This window comes from Myripristis murdjan, chromosome 16 (genome assembly GCF_902150065.1).
Source record: "Myripristis murdjan chromosome 16, fMyrMur1.1, whole genome shotgun sequence".
NCBI lineage: Eukaryota > Metazoa > Chordata > Actinopteri > Holocentriformes > Holocentridae > Myripristis > Myripristis murdjan.
This window is the reverse complement of record NC_043995.1, coordinates 27711456-27722362: the sequence shown is the minus strand read 5'-3', so window position 1 is coordinate 27722362 and position 10907 is coordinate 27711456. Positions and strand designations below refer to the sequence as shown.

The window sequence follows — 10907 nt, the reverse complement described above, 5'->3', positions numbered from 1 at the left end:
ATTATGCATTTAATAGACTTCATCGCTGAATATTCCTAATAATTATTATTTCCCAGAAATAAAAGCCTGCTTTAATTTTTGGAATATACTGCAAAGCAAACACTGCAAGAAAACAGAGAGCAGCAATAGCTTTTCTTTCTGCAAATATTGTTCATACTTAATTATTTCTGAAAACTTTTTGCGCACTTCGCTTTTCAAACGAATCAAACTCCATCTGCTTTATGAGCGGCTCTTTTATATAGGTAAGAGCATCTGATATAACAAACCTACACAGACTACCGGGCCACGGTTTCATATTCTTCTCAGGTGTGAGGAGCAGATAGTTGGCAGGTTGCCATCCGCCACAATTAAAACAAGAGGCTTTCAGTCTATATGAAGCAAAACGCACAGAGCCGCCGGTGCGCGCAGTGTTGCTGGCTATTTTACCAGACTTTTCCCCCCTGCTTCCTCTTCTCCTTCTCCTTCTTGACATGCAAACATGTGGCGTGTAAATATGAAAATGAATGAGTGTGAGGGCTCTCCTGGCAGTAGCCTTGCCTCTCTCTCTCGTTCTCTCTCTCTCCCTCTCTGTCTCTCCCTCTCTCTCCCCGGAGAGCAGCGCGTCGGAGAGGAGCGGCTGTAAAAACCAAAGTGGGGCAATGAGACAAGCTGCGCCACAGCTGGCAAATCATCGATTTGAGCATCAGAAACGGGGAGGGGCGGTTCGTTTACCTGCCACCCTCTCAAAGCAGCCCTCCTCACATGCCGCTACTCTCCTCTACTCGACTTCACCCCCTTTGCCCGCAGCGCACGGTTGCTCGCATTTTTTGCGCTCCATCCGCTGTGCGCTCCTCAACTTCAGCCTTTTTTTACGCAGTCTCCGCCAGTGCGGTTTTGACTTGCCCCCCTCCCACCACCTCTCATCCTTAGGACTTTTGACTTTTTCCACTTTTTTTTCCCTTCCACAGAGCAGTTGCCTATTTTTGGATCTCTCGTCGTGGAGCAGTGTCAAGAGGTTGCTCAACTTTTGATGGAAAACAAGAGGTCGGGCGACTGCTGACTTCAAAGGTACGGTTACACACTATAGGCTATTTATTCTGAATTATCTGCTTCCCTGTTGTCTTCACGCGACCTGCCTCCTCCAAACATTTCGCTCGCAAACTGGATGTGCTTATTTTAAATGATATTTTTTTTTATATATTGCATGACTCATAAAAAATAAAGTGCGCCTTTTTGGAATTAGATGGAAAAATTACTCGCGTCGGAATGAATTAGAAGCAATTTCCTGACGTCTCTTTATAATAACTTTATAACCCATACAGACCAAAAGTGGCTGCTAGGATTTAATATTTCATAGGGAAAAAAAGAAAAACAAGCTAAGCCCCTCAGAATATGAACGCCATTTAATAATAAATATATTACCCAGGCACCCAGAACTTGACTTTTGCGCCAGGCTTCAGAGCTGTTTTTAATTTTTTTTGCAGAAGCAGGCCTGGTTGCGATTAAGGAAAACACTCATGTGATATACAGTATGTGGGGTTAACTACATTCATCTCGCCTAATTCATTTAACAACTTATTCATTGCGCGTAGCGGAGGGGAGAAATGCTGCCTTCCTCGCTGCTTCATAACCAACCTGATGATTTTAGAAACCGGTCGCCTATTGGTGATAAAAGTTGCTTAAATACATTTTTATTCTTCTAAATTATTCAACACTGCCACGTTATTGCGCCTCTGCGGATGAACCTGTTAAGATTATAGTCAAGTGCAGGTCCTCATCCTTTTTCTTTTAGCCATTGGAGTGAAGTGTGTGTGCGTGTGTGTGTGTGTTTATGTATGTGTGTGTGTGCGCGCGTGTGTGTGAGTGTATTGACAAACCACAGTGGTTATCAAATCGCTGACATATCTATTATAAAGGCAGAGGCGATTGCATTCCAACTGGCCATCCACTTTTACTACTTTTTATTAGGCCATTAGAGACACTTCATTTATTCTCTCCATATACTTACTATTTAATTACGAGTCAACTTGCTGCAACACATTTATGGCTTTATCATGAAACACTTTGTATTTCACTTAACTCTCCAAAACGCACTGGGGCCAAAAGGACTGGCTGTGGGGGGTAAAAATAAAATAAAATAAAATAAAAAAGGGAAATAGGAGTTGAACAGTTAATGTAGTTTGCTGCTTTCCTCTCTGCTTGAGTTGATGTGAGGCTGGTCCGGTAGGTGTGAGGAGACAGAGAGAGTGTAGCGAGGGATGCTGCTGGTCTGCCTTGTGGCTTTTGTCACAGTGCTGATAAAGTAATTTCAGGTACAGCCAGACCTGTGAGTGTGTGTGTTTGTGTGTGAGAGAGAAAGAGAGGGGGAGAGATGGTGTGAGTGAAAGAGAAAGAGATAAAGAGAGAGATCAGTTATAAGGTATAGTACCATCCTTAGAATGCGTGGGCATTGGTGTGGTTTTCACAGCTTTTAAAGGTTTCACTCTTTGCTCGCCTTTATAGAAAAACACCTCACACTTCTCAACACACACGCCAGCATGTCCACTGACGTTAATAATTATATTTTAATATCACTAATATATAGGCTTCAGTGATACATGATTCATCTAACAAGAAGCATGAGCTCGTATTGAGGGTGTAACCTGGCATGTTGATGATTTTAATTTGTTAATTTAGTGATGCACTGTGTAAATGATCATACACCCAAAATGCAGAGTAAATTAGAATAAAACCTCGTGAACACCTTTGCATTGAAAGTAGAAAAATTGATTATAAGCTTGTAATATTAAGCAGCTGACATCGAGGCGTCAGTTTCACCAGCTGTTTACTGTCTCGCTGCTCTTGTCAGGTTGTGTGCTTTGCTTGTTCACATGCGATTATGAGGTCAAACGTGGCAACTTTGAAGGAGGGGAAAAAACAGGTTACAGCGTATTAGCAGTATTTTTTTTTTTTCTGTCTTCCTTTTAATCTTCGCAGATCTGTGGCAGTTCAAAGTGCTGTGGTTTATCTGGTCAGTGCCTTCGAGAGCAATAACACACAGACCTTTTCCTGTCTCAGGCTGCCAGTGTCACTTCTTGTAAAAGTCCTCAGGCAGACAAAAAGCCTCAACGGCAGCTTGTGAACGTTGACACAAGACCTCTCGGTTTTACTCCTCGCTTTCAGCCCCGATTACAACCAGTCTAATCACACAGTGGTTTGCGAAAGTGGCACAAAGCAGACGCTCAAACGTACACATTCATATCCTGAGTAGCTTGTTAATCTTTTGGCACAATTTCTCCACCTAAACTAGTTTGGCAGGAATGATGAGAATGGAAAGGGTGAGGACGGTGCAGCGATGTATATGCCTACCAGGTCACACACAGTTCTAGCAGTAAAGCCTGAAAGTCTGCCGTGGCTAATTACTGTCTAATTAATTCTTTTGAATATGTTCTGTCCGTATAATGTCGCCACTGTTCCAAAATAATCCGACTGTACCCGACAATTAGAAACAGACCTAAGAAAACATAAAGCCATGACACTTTTCCACTGACTTTGCTGTTAGAGGTTTTAGCCCCGTCATCTCCAGATGTTTGGGGCTGGTGTCTTTGCTTCCGGAGCTAAGGTTGCTTTTAATTACAACTAATCGAAACTAGTGCACGTTACGTTCATGGTAGTACAGTTAGAGCAGGAAATCAGGCTGCTGAATGAGAAACGCAAGAGGTGATGTCTTGCTCTCTTCCCCTCTGACAACCCCCTTCTTTCAGGCCCAGTGACAGTTTTGCATCACATCTCCCTTAATTGCCACTTCATTTGTCAGGTCGTCAGCGCGTCAGCGCTCAAAGACACCGAGGGACCGGTGGCACGGCGAGCTCTGATTAACGCCGGTGCCTCCTTTACCTATCCAGCGGAGGCCAGGTGTGCAGAGATGTGAAAAGACAGAGTGAAATACAGTGGAGGACAGTGGCTGCAAAGCTGTCAGTCAGTGTCAGGTTGAAAGACAATGAGGAGGTGGCTGTGAGATGAAGGTGAAGTTTGTCCTGTGACCCCGAGAGACCAATTAGTCTGCACAGTGGAAAACAGGCGTTGCTTTATGTTGTTGCAGTGCAGCTCAAAATTAAGAGTGCTATATCGTTTAAGGTGACAGCTGAACCCTGAACCATACACTGAAGCTGCTTTACCGGTTTCAGGAAGAAAAAAAAAAAAGACTAGGAAAGTTGTTGGCATTGCAATGGAAAACCTGTATGTTTGCAACAACTAAGCACATCATCTTAGTTCTTGTGTGAAATGCAATACAGAGGAGGGGTGGTGCCTTGAATTCCCCCGGCAAAGACGCACGTTATTAAAACTCCCACTGTTGAGTATTTGCTTGGAGTTCAGAGCTGGGCTGTGCCTCACTTTGCTGAGACTGATATCTAGGCTAAAACCATTAATCGTCTTTCTTTACCACCTCGATAATTATCGCTGTAGCGAAATAACAGCTCAGCAAACAGTGAAATTATACCTGTGGTAGGGAGCAGAGTAAATACCTGTTTAGCTGCCAGCAAATGTATTTATTAGACTGTCGCCAGTAAATAAGAGGCCTGTCTCGTTTTTTAATGTGTGGCTCTTTGGGGATTCCACCTCCCTCCCCCCCGTATGAAATAGCTCTGTTATGATTGCTAATAGAGAAGAAAGGTAACAATGATTCCCAGCCTTTTTTTGTTTTTTTTTTTTGATGACATGTCGCAACCAGTTTGGAAAAAGAAAAAGTGGCTGTCTTAATAGGGATTGTTTGTGCATTCCAGGGCTCAGTGTCAAAAATGTAAGAAAGGCCCCCCTCTACCCCCCTTACAATTACAGACATACCACCCTGGGTGCGTGCTTAGTGTGTGACTCGGGAGTTACAGCTCGTTTTGTCATTATCTGGAAAGTTCTTTGTAAAAAATTAAAAAAAAGAAAAAGAAAAAGAAAGAGGTGGGGGTTATGTTGTCCCAGCATGTTCGACTGCATTTATCCTGGCATATGCTTTGCATACTGTTGATCCAGATTCCTTGGCTTAGTGATAAAAGCGTCACATTGTTTTTGGGTCCTCACAATCAGCCCCGTTTGCGGAATGGGTTGGCGTGTCCTCCCCGGGAGATAAAAAACCAAAGTCCGTCATGTCGATTTTGTCACGCTTTGACAAAATGACATTCCCCCATGTTAGATTTTTTCAAAATTTTATTTAGCATGCTTCATGCTGCCGTAACAAATACAATTTAAGAAAGCATATACATCTAAGTTTTTTATGATTCAAATCACATTATTACAGGTCTCAACATAGCTTATGTTTTTATTTCTTGAAAAAAAAAAAAGTCATTGTCTTTTATTCCGATTCTTGTCTTTATCCAATCTGTGTGTAGGTTTTTCTCAATCCTTTGTTCAGATAATGCACAGAAAAAAAAGAATGAAATAGAGAGCGATTTGGAGAGAAGCGCATCCCGCTAAGATCAGGTTGTTAATACCCACCCACATACTCCGATGAAACAATTTAAACAGATACTGTATTCTCTTTCACTCTGTCACACACACACAGACGTACACATGCACACATACGCACACCCTTGCCTTATCAACTGCTTTGTTCGTCAGTGGATGGATGATGCATCCTTTGACAAGGGATTAAATGTGCAAAGAAAAATATGTAGATAAAAACACATCCTTAAGTCTGCACCTCTTATTCAATACTTTTGCCTAAGCCTAGATATTAAGTCTTTTCCCTATACATGTATGCGTGTATATTCCATTTTTTCCATTTATCTCAGTGTGTAGCCTCATTACTAGTGCACAGAGGAGAGTAACACCATCCCATCACCTGCCTTCATTTCCTTAACACTCTCAAGAACTCCCCACAAGGCTGGGGACTTTGCCCTTCGCCGCCTCTTTCCCGCTCCAGGAAAACCCAGCAGGACATGGCAACCTTTCTCTCCCTGCTTCAGTCGCTGCTCTCTGAGCACGACAACAGCGTGTGGACAAAGCCATCTTTAGTATTTCCCTGTCTCTTTCTCTCTCTCTCTCTCTCACTCACACAAACACACACACACACAACTCTGTCTTTCTTAGTCTATTAATTGTTTATACGTTGCGATCCACGAGGCAGAAATTAGCGGTGTAATTATTCGGTCATGTGATGTCCGGGTCTCGCAAGCGAGCAGTGACAGAAAAGTCATTTCTTTAAGAACGGCCTTGCCTCCGATGCCCGTTGATTGTTCTATGACTAATTGGTTTTATAATTTGATAAAGGCAAAGAGGAGCGAGAGAGGGAGGTAGGAGGGAGAAGGGGGTGATAAACAAGGCGGTGAGCCGATAAAGGGTCCTCTCAGCGACCTGAGGCTGTGGTAACGAGTTTTGAATCATTAATACAGATTCCTGGCTCAGCCTTAATAACGCCTGACACCAACCGCTGACCGCAACCCGGCGACACCGGAGCTGGCTGCAGCGTCAGGGTTACAGCCGAGGCCTGGACCCTGCAGGCAGAGGCCTTGTTAGACACAGCGCTGAGACACACTCGCTGTGGCTGAGTGTGTGCAAGAGTGTGTGAGCGTATCGCTTGTCTGTGTGTGTGTGTGTGTACACGTGCGTGGGAGTTGCATTGTGTACAGTGCACACCGCACATCACAAAGGGGTGGGCGTCAAGAGTTACGATGTGAAAAAAAAAAAAGGGTGGCAGTGCAGGTGGGGTGGGATGTGTGTATGTGTGTATGGAGGGTTTATTGTCGTTTGTGCAGTGCAGTGTCGAGTGGGAAAAAAGTCTCACAGTGTTGCGGTGGTGTTTGTCTTCTTCGATGGCGGTGGTGCGGAGGCCCGTCGGGGCAAACGGGCGGCCGGCGCTTCCTGTCAGCAGACCTGAGGTGGAGGCCTCTCGTTCCTCTGCTATTTCTGTCGACTTCATGTGATTATAAAACAATTAAGCACTTAGGAGGCGACTCTCCCAAGTTCATTACATTCCCCTTGTTTCCTTCTTTCTCTCTGCAAACACACACCGCCTGTCTTCCCACAGCACAGCCTGCATGTATGAGAGATATAAAAAAAAATACCTTATTTCGCTAGTAATTGAAAGCCTCACTCACTATATGAGCTGCTAATGGAAACCATGAATATATTCATTATGAATATCCAGCATATGTACGCTTACTTCCCAACAACTGATTTTTCATAGTGCCCAGATGTCTTATTAGGAAACATTAATAAACAATGTAACTGGACCTTAATGCCTCTGAAGGAATATAGCAGTCTGAATTTGTGCAGCTCATGTGAACATTTGTGTGCCAGATATTGATGGTTTGAAAAACTGACACAGATTCTTACACAGTGATTGATCGCACAAACTGAAAACAAATTGAGTCATTGCCGGAAAAAAAAAAAAAGAAGAAAAAAAAACATCTGAACACTTTTACAGACTGCATCCTCTATAGTCATCATTTAATATCTCTGATCTCCAGGAGTCATTTTTTCCATACAGCATTTTAGAAATGAACTCCTCAAGTGTTGGTTTAGTCATACATTTTGCTCTCATTTGTCTGGCAAATGTCCTGCATAAGCAAAGATCAATAATTTTTTTTTTTTTTTTTTGAAAGGTCAAAGGTCTTACAAGGGCTTAGAATCCAAATTAGACTCATAATTGCCATTGCATAATATGGTATTCACCTTTGTATCAACAACATTTTTATCTGGACACGAGATAAATACGATTTTAATCAGTTTCATGATGCATTTAATTGCTTTTTTTGCCTTTGCAGAGAGCACACTAGACCTCTACTGTGCACCATCCTCCTTTTTCACTGCTCATATCTTCTGTCTCGCTGAGGTGCATCTTTGCTCCCACACTGATGCAAGCCTTTAATAATGCTATTATTTTTGTGTGTTTTTTATTGTGGGAGACACTCGTAGAAAGCTCAAGGTCTAACCACTGACAGCGCTTACCCCACGCTGTTTGTGTTCACTGAGCGCTCAGACTCGATGCGCAGACTAATTTGTATTAGTAATCCAAATAATCTTATTAATGCCCATTAGAAGCATCACAAGTGGCGAGCATGAAGACATCATAACACCTACGTACAGTAAGTGATGGCGCCGGCTTCGCCTGACACAATAAATAAAGCCATTTCTCAATGCCGAGCCAACAATGATACACTTTCTTATTCATTTTGTCCTTTTTTCCTTTGTGTGTAGATTATTAGTGCCTTTTTTTTTAATAAATAAAGAGACATATTTTATCACTAAGACATAAACATGGTTCAAGAAATGGAAAGCTGAAGTTTTAATGACTGTGTGAGAGTGACAGCAACATAATTGTGGTAATACACACAGTAAAGGTGCAATGTATCTGCGGTGTAATGCTCTGACTTCTGACATTTAAATATGAGGTGCTTTTTGTTGCAATTTAGCACCCAGGCTTTCATGTTTCTCATGTTCTTTTACATGTTTTCCTTAGAAATGTAGCCAACAGGCACAAAATCCAGTCTGAACAATTACACCTTTATGCATGCACTGCATACCACATATCTCTCCAATGCAAAGCATCACAGGCCTGTAAAAACCCACCTTGAACAGTGCTAAATCTGTATTCAACGCGTGACTATAATAGCACACAGCATTTTTTTGAAACAGGCTTTCTGTGTTTCAAAACCCCCCATTTTTCCCTCTTTCTGTGTGATACAAAACGGTATATGTTAATTGATAATCAGCAGTGTTGATTCAGTGGTGCATTCAGTGCAAATCTGTGCCCTTCTGGATGTCAGAGGGTTTTCACAGCCACGTCGGTGCCAACCTAGCTGGCAGTGCCGGCACCTGTTGGCGGTGCCAAGGCCTGGCAGGGGTTATCGATGCTCTCTGATGGTGCCCGACAATCACAGTGGAAATGACTGCGGCTGCTTGCGTCATGCCAGATAGAAAAAAAAGCATTTGCCGACAATGGCTCGCTTTCACCGTCGCTCCTGTTTTCCGAATGCCGCTCTCTGTCGCCAAGGAAAAAACAAAGAGAGAATGGAAGCCGTAGTGAACATCATGTAAAACATGTCAACATGGAAAACATGTCAACATGCAAAACGTGATACAGCGGCTGCTGGGAATTTGTGCCTGTTGTGTGCAGGTCTAGGTGATGCACAGTGATCTGCTGAGGAGAGGGGGGTGTTGCCTGTCTCTGTGTGTTACATGTTACTACATGTCATCATATCATACCATTAAGGTGAACAGTAGCCACATTCTGTTAAACTGAAGGACTTCATTCCAAAATGCTGCATATCCACATGTGCAAAAAAAAAAAAAAAATCATTATATTCTTTATTAAATATTAAAAATAATAAACACATATTTACAAGATAATTGCATCCTTGTAAGAAAAGGCTGAGGACTGCCAGTAACTTCAGTCACTTGTGAATTTCACTTTCATGCCTTCAATCACGTTATCGGAATACGAGTCACATTTTTCAGATGGTGAATAATTTCTCATATTGGAATGAATCTCTGCAAATATAGTAATTACTACACAGTTTGGGTCCTTTTTTCACAGACATAGCAGAGCCATTTAACCACACTGCATACCGCAGCTGTGTTTAGTACACAATGTTGGCATCTCACTGAAACCCTGAGAATGGCAGGATAAGAAATGATCGTTGAATCTGTGAAGCAGCCTGAGCTCGTGAATGCAAACATTTGGGGTCTAATACAAGCTGTTTCAACAACTCTTCCATTTCCTGTCAGAAACCACCGACAAGGGACCAATTCAAAAAGCACCCACCCCCTCAAAACTTACACCTCATACTAACTAGGTGTCAATATTACATGATATAGTTCCACCCCAGGTCTAAAAAAAACAAACAAAACCACACAGATCACACTGTCTTTTTCCATCACAAGCTGGTCCACTGGCCGTAAATGTGGTGAACTCTTTATAAAGAGTTCACCACATTTATGTTTTGGACACATTTTTGTACTTTAGAAAGAGCTAACTTTTGAACTCTCATGGGTGGGAGGAACAAAGATTTAGTTTCACAAGGCTTGAGTGGAAACTATAATTGTACTGTATCTACAGCGGTTGTGATAACAAAGCACAACGTTTCAGCCCAGTGCTTTCCAGTGACTGGTTGATCTGCTGTTAAAATTTCAATATTCATCTGAAGGGACCCCATGAAATCTGTGTTTCTAAGAATCATTACTCCTGACATTTTCCCAAAAAAGAAAAGATTTATCGCAGTGATTTCCCTGACGTTTATTTGACTACCATCACCTGACAGAGGTTACTGTCAAGCTAAGCTTAGAGGCTCACGTCTGCGGTTGGTGTTGTTTATGGAACAACAGCTTTGTGTGAGACGCTGACTATTATTGTATTTATGGTATTTATGAGTCACGAAGGGAATTCATGGGTACTGACGGGATTTATTGATAAGTACGTAGTGTTATGTGGCATTTCACGCGCGTCTGACCTCCACGGTCGGCCCCACGCCTTTCGTTTCTGTTGTGATAGGTGTACGCACTTCCTGTTTTCTGTTGGTTTCCTGTTTTTGCTCTTGTGGAATCCGGACGGACATGCTTGTTTATTTTTTTGTTTTATTCGTTTTTTCCTCTTGATAAATCAGACCCACATTGCATGCTATTTTCCTCAGCTGCAAAAAAAAGCCCAATTTTGAATGTGTGACATGGTGGTACTAAATTCTAGTTTTTTATCTTTCAATGCTTTTATGTGATGTGCGGTTTATTTATCGGTAGCACTGTATCATTCACGTTTGTAAGAGCTTGTAATTCATGTGACGGAAGTAAAGCGTGTCATCCACGTGGTCATGACATTGTACCTCGCTTCTCTCTCACACACGCACACACACACACACACACACACACACACACTCCCCCCTCTGGCTGTTCAGAGGTTAGGACCCAAAGACGAGCAAAAGATCATCACTCACATCACCTTTCACATGAATGAGACAAAATTC

General features: G+C 42.4%; 1 protein-coding gene across 3 annotated transcripts in view; it reads left to right on the top strand.

Annotated features, from left to right (window-relative positions):
- Positions 1-616: 616 nt before the first annotated feature.
- satb1b (SATB homeobox 1b) overlaps positions 617-10907 on the top strand; it is a 63430-nt gene continuing 53139 nt past the window's right edge. For 2 of the 3 annotated variants that reach the window (XM_030072187.1, XM_030072188.1), the window contains exon 1: positions 617-1047. The gene's annotated coding sequence lies outside the window, so the exon portion shown is untranslated. The remainder of the gene's footprint in view (positions 1048-10907) is intronic. The other variant, XM_030072185.1, reaches the window with a different exon arrangement.